The following is an 8,387-nucleotide window of genomic DNA, read 5'->3' as shown; positions in this document are numbered from 1 at the left end:
ATTAGAATCAAATTGTACACGTCATTAAGGTTTAGCTGTGGCCTTTCACGGTGTCAATCACTTTTGTTGACATTTTTTCTCCAGTTAAAGTTAAACGACGTCCTTTACAGATATTGCAAAGCCAGCCTATATTATTCTTCATGGCTGCATTAACACAAAGTCCCTATGATGTTTGTGACACAAAATAATTTAGTGCACTAGGCTGTTTTTACTATTTAAAGAAATATGTGCCATGAGTAATACCTTAAGGGTGAGGCCCTTTCTTATCTTTGAGTCTAAATCATGGAAACTGCTACATCATAATGAATATGGCGCTCGCTCCCCTCACATCAGATTTTGTATTTAGATTAAGTTAACGCCATCAGTGTCCTTCACCAGTTAACACCAGTTAACACATCAAGGCCCCCATCTTGATGAAAAGGACTGCCATTTCACCAGCATATCACATCAACTAAAAGGACTGACCTTGTGATCCCAGAACTCCACATCCTAATACATTAAAAACATAAAATCCCTTTTTTCCAACAAATAACAGTGTACCCTTTGATATTATACCCCCAGGAGGAACAATGGTGTGTGTGTGTGTGTGTGTGTGTGTGTGTGTGTGTGTGTGTGTGTGTGCGCGTGTGTGTGTGAGTGTGTGAGTGTGTGTGTGTGTGTGTGTGTGTGTGTGTGTGTGTGTGTGTGTGTGTGTGTGTGTGTGTGTGAAATTTGTAAAATAGCTGTTTCTCAAATTGCATTGAGATCAGTGGAATGTATAGTTACAAGTTTGGGTCAGGCCAGGTCTGTTGTGGTTTGCCTTTCTCATCTCGAGCTGTTCAGACATGACTCATCCCTTTGTCCTTTTATGACTTTAGAATCTTACAGAAATCTGACACTAATACTTCAAGTGCCACTTGTTGACACCCTTTTTTTCACACTAGCATATCTGGCTGTCACTCCAGAATCCAGTGACGGGGGGGGGGGGGGGGGGGATCTGACTTCAACTCCTCCACGTCTGTTGTTTTGCAAGTGCAGCCTGTAGATTAGAGGGAGCCTTGTCATGTGTCAAGGAATGCTTTGATGCGACAAACGATCCTGCGGAAAACACAGCCTTGCCTGTGTGGGTGTGAAAGCTGCTTCTACACATGGCACCAGCAGGGGTGCAAGGGGGCAACAAGAGGATCCCCACTGTCTGTCTGAGCCTGCTCATGATCACCGGATTAGATTAAATTACAGTACATTAGATTACATTCAACTTCACTGTCATTGTGCTGGGTACAGCAAAAACAATGAAATGCAGTTAGCTTCTAACCAGAAGAGCAAAAGAAAAGTATTATTTACAGATAAGTGCCGGTATAAATAAGTACTACAGCATAAGTGATGCTATATCTTATAGTATACAGTGTTATTGACAGTGGAGAGCAACATAGATACAGATTATTATTAATGTATAATATATGAAATATGTTGTAAAGAGAGGTGAAGTGGACAGAGTTGGAAAGGGGAGTGTATAAGGGTTGTATGTACAGTATAGAAAAATGTACAGTTGGTTGTATGTACAATATAAATAACAGTAATCTGAACAACGTTAGAGGTTCCGCCTGTGCAAGAATGAGCAGTGCAAATATATCAGTGCTAAAACAGAGTGCAGTAATGAGTGCAATCATGCTCAGTGCTGTGGTGTGGAGATCAACAGGGTCACAGCCGCAGGGGAGAAGCTCTTCCGGAGCCTGCTGGTGCAGAAGCAAAGGCACCTATAATGTCTGCCAGATGGGAGGACAGTAACAAGTCCATGGTTAAGATGGGATGCATCATTGATAATGCTTTTCGCCCTACCCAGGCAGTGTTTATGGAAAATGTTCTCAGTGGTGGACGACTGGGTGCCGGTGATCCACTGGGCTGTTTTCACCACCCACTGGAGTGCTTTACAGTCTGAGGTGGAGCAATTGCCATACCCCACTGACTAACTCAGTGCGGGCACATGATGGCAGCACTCCGATCCCATCCGATTCTCTCCATGGGGTCTCCATGGGGGATTAACTGCTCTATCTCAAAGCACATGGCAGTGACAAATCTAGATCTTGGCCGCGTCACTTCAAATCAAATGCGGAATGTTTACATCTGCAATCGTTCTGATGTGTGAGGATGCTCTTACTCTTGATGCTATAGGGTCGGTGCACCATGATTTAATCACATAGATGCGTAAAACACCGTCCCTGCTTTTACCTGTTGCTGCTGCTCTTTCAGCCCTGAAGTTCCACCACATTCTTTGGGACATCATTGTTTTCTGTAAAAATAAAACCTTGAAGCTCAGGCCTGTGTGAGGGGCCAAGTCCTTAGTTTGTTCAGCTTGTTCGCCAGAGACTGTACATTGGCAAGGAAGCTGCTAGGAAGCGTTGGCTGGTGTGAAACTCGTGTGTACTGTATGTCTGTGTCAGTGTGAGGGGGGTTCCTGTCTGTATTCAGAAGTTTGTGTGTGTGTTTGTATATGAGTGCTGACTGGGTGGGTGTCAGGTACTGGGATGTGCATCAGTGTATGTGTGTGTGTATGTGTGTGTGTGTATGTGTGTGTGTGTGTGTGTGTGTGTGTGTGTGTGTCTGTCTGTCTGTCTGTCTGTCTGTCTGTCTGTCTGTCTGTCTGTCTGTCTGTCTGTCTGTCTGTCTGTATGCGAGGGATGTCTTTCCTAATGCATGCAGAGGAGGGAACAAGTGGGACAAAGAAGGACTGAGGTTTCTACAGCTCCACAGATAGAGTGACCCAATAGTGGCCTGTGTGTGTGTGCGTGTGTGTGTGTGTGTGTGTGTGTGTGTGTGTGTGTGTGTGTGTGTGTGTGTGTGTGTGTGTGTGACTACTGGCCTAGTGGCTCTTCCAGCTGAGAGTGACCCTTGAGACAGAGGCTCTGGTTACAAGCTGCCAGCGTCGCTAAGGACGACCTGTTAACAAGTATTAGTATAAAACCCTTGAGACTTAGGTGTCAGAAATATTCCCAAGCAGTGGCCGTGTAGCTGCCAAAAGGTATGTGGTAGTGGCCAAGTGGTCACATCTCTATCCAAATAATGGTCACTATTCCGCTCAGATGGAGGACTTTGATGAGTATAGCACTGTGAATTCCAAAAAACATGACCTTTTCCATGCAAATCACATAACACTGTATGTATTATAGTATCTGCATATCCAATAATGTATCCATTATCATGTATATATTGATCTACGAATAATGCATAACACAATAATATCACTGCCATGTCTAATACATGACAGAAAGCAAGTAGCTTCATTTGATTTCGGATCTGCCATCTTCTGTAGATTGTATTATATGTGCCCTGTTAATGTTTCCCCTGGCCCGTTAGCATGGTGTTTCCTGTTAGTCTCCCAACGGACATTTGAGAATGAAGCCCGGTAGTGAGATAAGCATCCTTCCAGTAAGTGATGCCACCCTGACTCATGACAAGCCCTGATAGATCCAAGTTCATTGGCCAATACCCTTCAGCCGATGCACTCAGTAAGCACTGGCAGGACTTGATTTATATGAAGACTGGCACTGGTTCTCTCTCCCTGGTTCACAGCCAATAAGTTATATGTACAGTTTCCTGTAAATAGACTTTGGCTAAGGCCTTGAAGGCCTCTCAAAATTAGAGCAAGTTGTAGATGAAGAAGAAAGTTACTGTTTGTGTGTGTGTTTGTTTTGTGTTTTTTGTGTCCTGAGAAATGGTGCAGATGATTTGTAATGCATTTTTCCATTGGACTTAACCGTTTTTTTTCTTTTTTCATGTTTTAATAAATAAAATAAAAACATCTGTACGTCGACATGTTGTATCTTGTCTTTCACGGGACAGTGAGCTGAACAACTAAAGCCTTTATATGTTGCCGAATGGATCTTTAAGGCACCGGATAAGTCACAGAGATCTGGGTTGTGAGGCAGACTTGAAAATTCGATTCCTATTGACAGAGTGGCTCCACTGTACAGCTCAATATTGTGGTTGACATTACACAGCCTGCAGCTCAGATCACTGCCAGAGAAGTCTTGCCTCTCCTTCACTGAGTCAGTAAACACCAAATAAATTCTGTGTGGTTTCTAGTAAAAAATCCCAGGGGAGACCAGATGAGAGAAGAAACCCTTTAGAAGTCTGGCAATTTTCCTATGTGGCAACAGCCATCTTTTTGACAAAGTAATCAAAGCTCTACATGAAATAAACAAAAGACTGATTGCAGGAACTAATTAAAATGACAACAGCGCTCTCTTCCCACTCGCCCAGGTTAGATTAGAGTTTTACCCTGCATGGCTTTGATGTTGTGAAATTACTGACTTCAATTACTCCCTTTGGTTCCAAAACTTTAGACTTTTTTGGGTCACAGATGACTTTAGAGTTATCTTCAAAACATTCAATCAAGGACCCTCCTCCGCCAGTCCTGTTGGTGATTACAATCTGACCAAGGTTGAGATCAATCCAGCCCAAGTCTGCGAAATGAGGAAAACTTAATGATTACTGAATTAAAGTTTAAACATTTAAATGCACACTATTCCTTTTCGATCTCCCGTGTGTCTGTCACAGATCCTAATCTTTTCCTCTTTACAGAAACCTTCATCTCAGAGATCTAGGAGCACTACGTAAGACAACTAGCTGGGGACCAGAAGAACTGAAGCCTGAAAGGTGATCCATCTGTGCATCTGAAGTGTCGTTTACATGGAGCCTAGTTTGTCAAACTGATACGGATAGCTAATACAGATAGCCCTATCATCCATACGAACACTCTCTATCCGCACCTCGTTTCTGCAACGATCGCAGTCCGGGGTAGAAAGTGAGTAGATTTGAATCGGTATGGGGGCTGGTGTTCGTCTGCACGGTTTCACGCAACCTGATGACGTCACTGCCCCACGTGATCTTTTCCGCCATCTCCAACCAGTATATAAATAACTTGTTCTCCCTCAAAATCTCACTCATGGTGGGCCTCGAATTCACTAACATTAACCCAGTCTTCTGATTTTTGATTAGCCCCCTATCTTGATCTAATTCTTCTTATTCAGACGTAACATAACTTTCATGACCACAAATATAAATTGGCCAGCGATTTAATTTGCTTTTTTATTCATAAATGTATGTAAAATGCTCGGAGCAATGCATCATGGGAGATGGGATGACAGACATGTCATGTTACTGTTCCAAACTCTTTATTATCAATAGAAAAAAGAATTCATTTTCGCATATCCTTTAGTCTGACCACTGATTTTATTAACCATCATAATGTAATGTTGTTAATTGGAGCTTGAATGTCTTGTGTAATTTGTTTATCCGTTTGCTGCTTCCTTTACCTTGTGCTTTTGAGTCTCTTCTTCTAGGTTTTTCACGTTTTTTCAGTTGTGTAAATAAAGCGCTAAAGCGCCACCCACAGGCGTGAGGTATGTACTACAGTCGGTTCACCGCAATCTGCTGCCTCCGTGTTTACGCAAATCTCTCGTTGCCAGCCTCCGTATTTACGAAATTAAAAGATTCGATTGGTGTGAAAAGTAAATCCGATTCGGAGGCCCTAGACTTCGTGTGCACAGCACCTAAGTAACCCTTCCAACAGCTGTTTGTGTGTGTGTGTGTGTGTGTGTGCCTACAGTGTGTGTGTGTGTGTGTCTACATTGTGTGTGTGTGTGTGTGTGTGTGTGTGTGTGTGTGTGTGTGTGTGTGTGTGTGTGTGTGTGTGTGTCTACATTAGTGTGTCTGTGGTTGATTGTTTTACGTTTCTCTATGGTTACCTGCTCCCATGTCGCTAATGAGAGGTGTCACAGAGAATAGGTGAGTTTAGCTGTCAGGTAAGTTCCAAGAGCAGCTTATGAGACCAAGACATCCTGTAGGAGCATCATATGACTCCTCTCATAATCTTTCTTCCCCACTCATGAGTATGTAAAAGATGCGGTCAAGCAAAGGGGAAGTGTTCATGATGGCATGTTGTGTTCTTATAAAAGTATGAAAGAACTTTCATCCATTTTGGGCTCTTGTAGTATTGAGCTTTCACCAATAAGAGGTTCAGAAACATACCCTCAGCCCCAGCTTGCCACAGGACTGGCGTGTGATCTCGATTGAAGAGATGAAATCTCTCAGAGACAGAAGAAAGGGAGAGAGAGAGGAGAAATGCTTCTTCGTCAGCAGCCATGAACCCACTCTCTGCATTCCTGCAGCGCAGAGGAGGACGCACAGAGACACACTCAAGAACACTTCCCCCCCAAAAAAACCCTTGGGAAGACAAACGTGAGCCTTCATCGCTTAGGAACGGGAAGTCTCGCTGTCACACCCAGTTTGTCAGAATCACATCACGTTCTGACCAATCACGGCTTTCTCTGAGAATACGGGGTAGGCTGCTCTGAAGCTGAAAAGAAGAATGCCTTTTTTGCATCAGAGCTGTCTGCTCTGAGATCATAAGGAGGCCTGACGGTGAGAGCACCTTGCAGATGAAAGAAAAATGAAGGTTATTTATCGGTGATGCGCTTCGGCTGCCAAGTTGGTAAACAAACCAGCCAGGGATTCATAGTGTATTTAGAAGAACACAGAAAGCCCAAAAATCACTTTGACCCATCAAATTGATGCCTAATGTTCTAAAAAAACAAACACTGTTTGTATGCTGGCTGTCTACTCTCACTGTGTCATCTGTGTCCATATCAAAGGTTGCATTCAAAGTTAAATATTTCCTTCTGCAGTACAGTCACATGATTTACTGTCATTTAGTTGCCACTACAGTGGGAAAGAAAATTATTGAATATTGGCGTAGTGGCAGATGATTCTAGAAGAAAGGACATGTGGAAACTGGATTTATTCAGCCTTCATCCGCTCTTTGGAACTAGTCTCTTCATTCAATTGCCAGTGTTCAACTAAAAATTACTGTCTGAAAATATATCCCATGCTTTGGAAGAAATCTCTCCTGATATGCTGATTTTTATCAGGAGGTTAAGCTGTGCTGCCTGTCCACACACTGAACGTGTAAAGCATGCAGGGAATTTCTTGGGACGAAAGCCAAAGGGCAGGGAACATAATCAATGTGCTATTTAGTTTATTATGAGGACTCTTCTCTTTGAATTCCTATCCAAACACATAGAGGGCAAAAAGACACAGGACCTGAAGATCTTACTTGTTTTGGCAGCAAATCTACAGCGGTTTAAAAGAACCACGGGGCTACGTGAGTCAAAATGATGAGAGGGGCATGAACTAAGGGCCTCACAGGGTTGTGAGTGAGTGGTAGAAAAGGAGAGTGTTGTTGAGTGAAAGAAGTAAAGTATAAGAAGACGACGCAGAGGCCAAAGAGGAATACAAGAATGAAAACAAGAGAGGGAGGGGGTGAGAGAGCACTAATGATCCCCTCTGTGAAGATTAACAGCGTGGCAGCCATTGACTCTTCATCGCTTGCAGGTGAAATAATACTGGCTGCTCCAGGGGTCACATGGTTGATTTACAATGTTCTGGGAAAAATGACATGAGACAGAGTAAAAAAAAGAAAGTGAAAGAGAATGTGTGAGAGTGTAGAGGTGGTTAGACAAATAGATTGCCAGATAGATAGACAGACAGATAGATAAAAAGAGAGAGAGAGAGCCTGCTTTTCGACATGTCTGCAAAGTTTATAACACACGCTAGCTCTCCTCTGACACTACGGAGACGTGAGGGGGCCGGTGGAAATGAACACATACAGAAACAGACTGGGCCTATTAACTCATTACTGCTCTGCTCCACTGTCTCAGGACACGTGGAAGGAGTTGGGCAAGATTTATTATGCTGTCTGTTTCCATTGTGTATCTTAGGATAATGTAATTAAAGACACTGTGGAAAGCTTTCCCCCCGGCTTTTTCATTTTAGGCATCGTGGAATGGATGTGTGCTATTTGGTGTCTGTCTGCACTGCAGATCCCTTGTTTGAAAAGTCAGCAGTCATAACTCTTAGCATGACAAAGCCGTGTTTCTATCCATAACACAATAGATAGTGTCTATAACAACAGCAACGTGCTGTAACACATGGCATTAAAATGGCGAACATATTTTCAATGCTCTCTTACCGTTATGCAAATGGTATGCAGTCATGGGGAAGCACATTATTGGTGATCGGTGGTCTGAAAGCATTTTGGGCCTGTAAGTGTGTGTGTGTGTGTGTGTGTGTGTGTGTGTGTGTGTGTGTGCCTGTACATATGCAGACATGTGAGCAATGCAGTGCCGTAAGGCATGAAAAACAGCAGGGTCTAACTCTCTGCTGTCTCTGTGGAGAATTCACTGCCTGAGGATACTGACTTACCACCCTGATCTTGTTGTCAGGAATCATCCCTCACAAGAAAAGAACAGGAATCTATGTCACCTGAGAGAGAGAGAACTTAAAGTGAGCACAGAGTCGTATGGGAACTAAATTGACTGTCGCGGATTTGCGGGTAGGGGTGTGACGGT

Source organism: Sprattus sprattus, assembly GCF_963457725.1.
Source record: "Sprattus sprattus genome assembly, chromosome: 12".
Taxonomy (NCBI): domain Eukaryota; kingdom Metazoa; phylum Chordata; class Actinopteri; order Clupeiformes; family Clupeidae; genus Sprattus; species Sprattus sprattus.
This window is presented reverse-complemented; position numbering follows the sequence as displayed.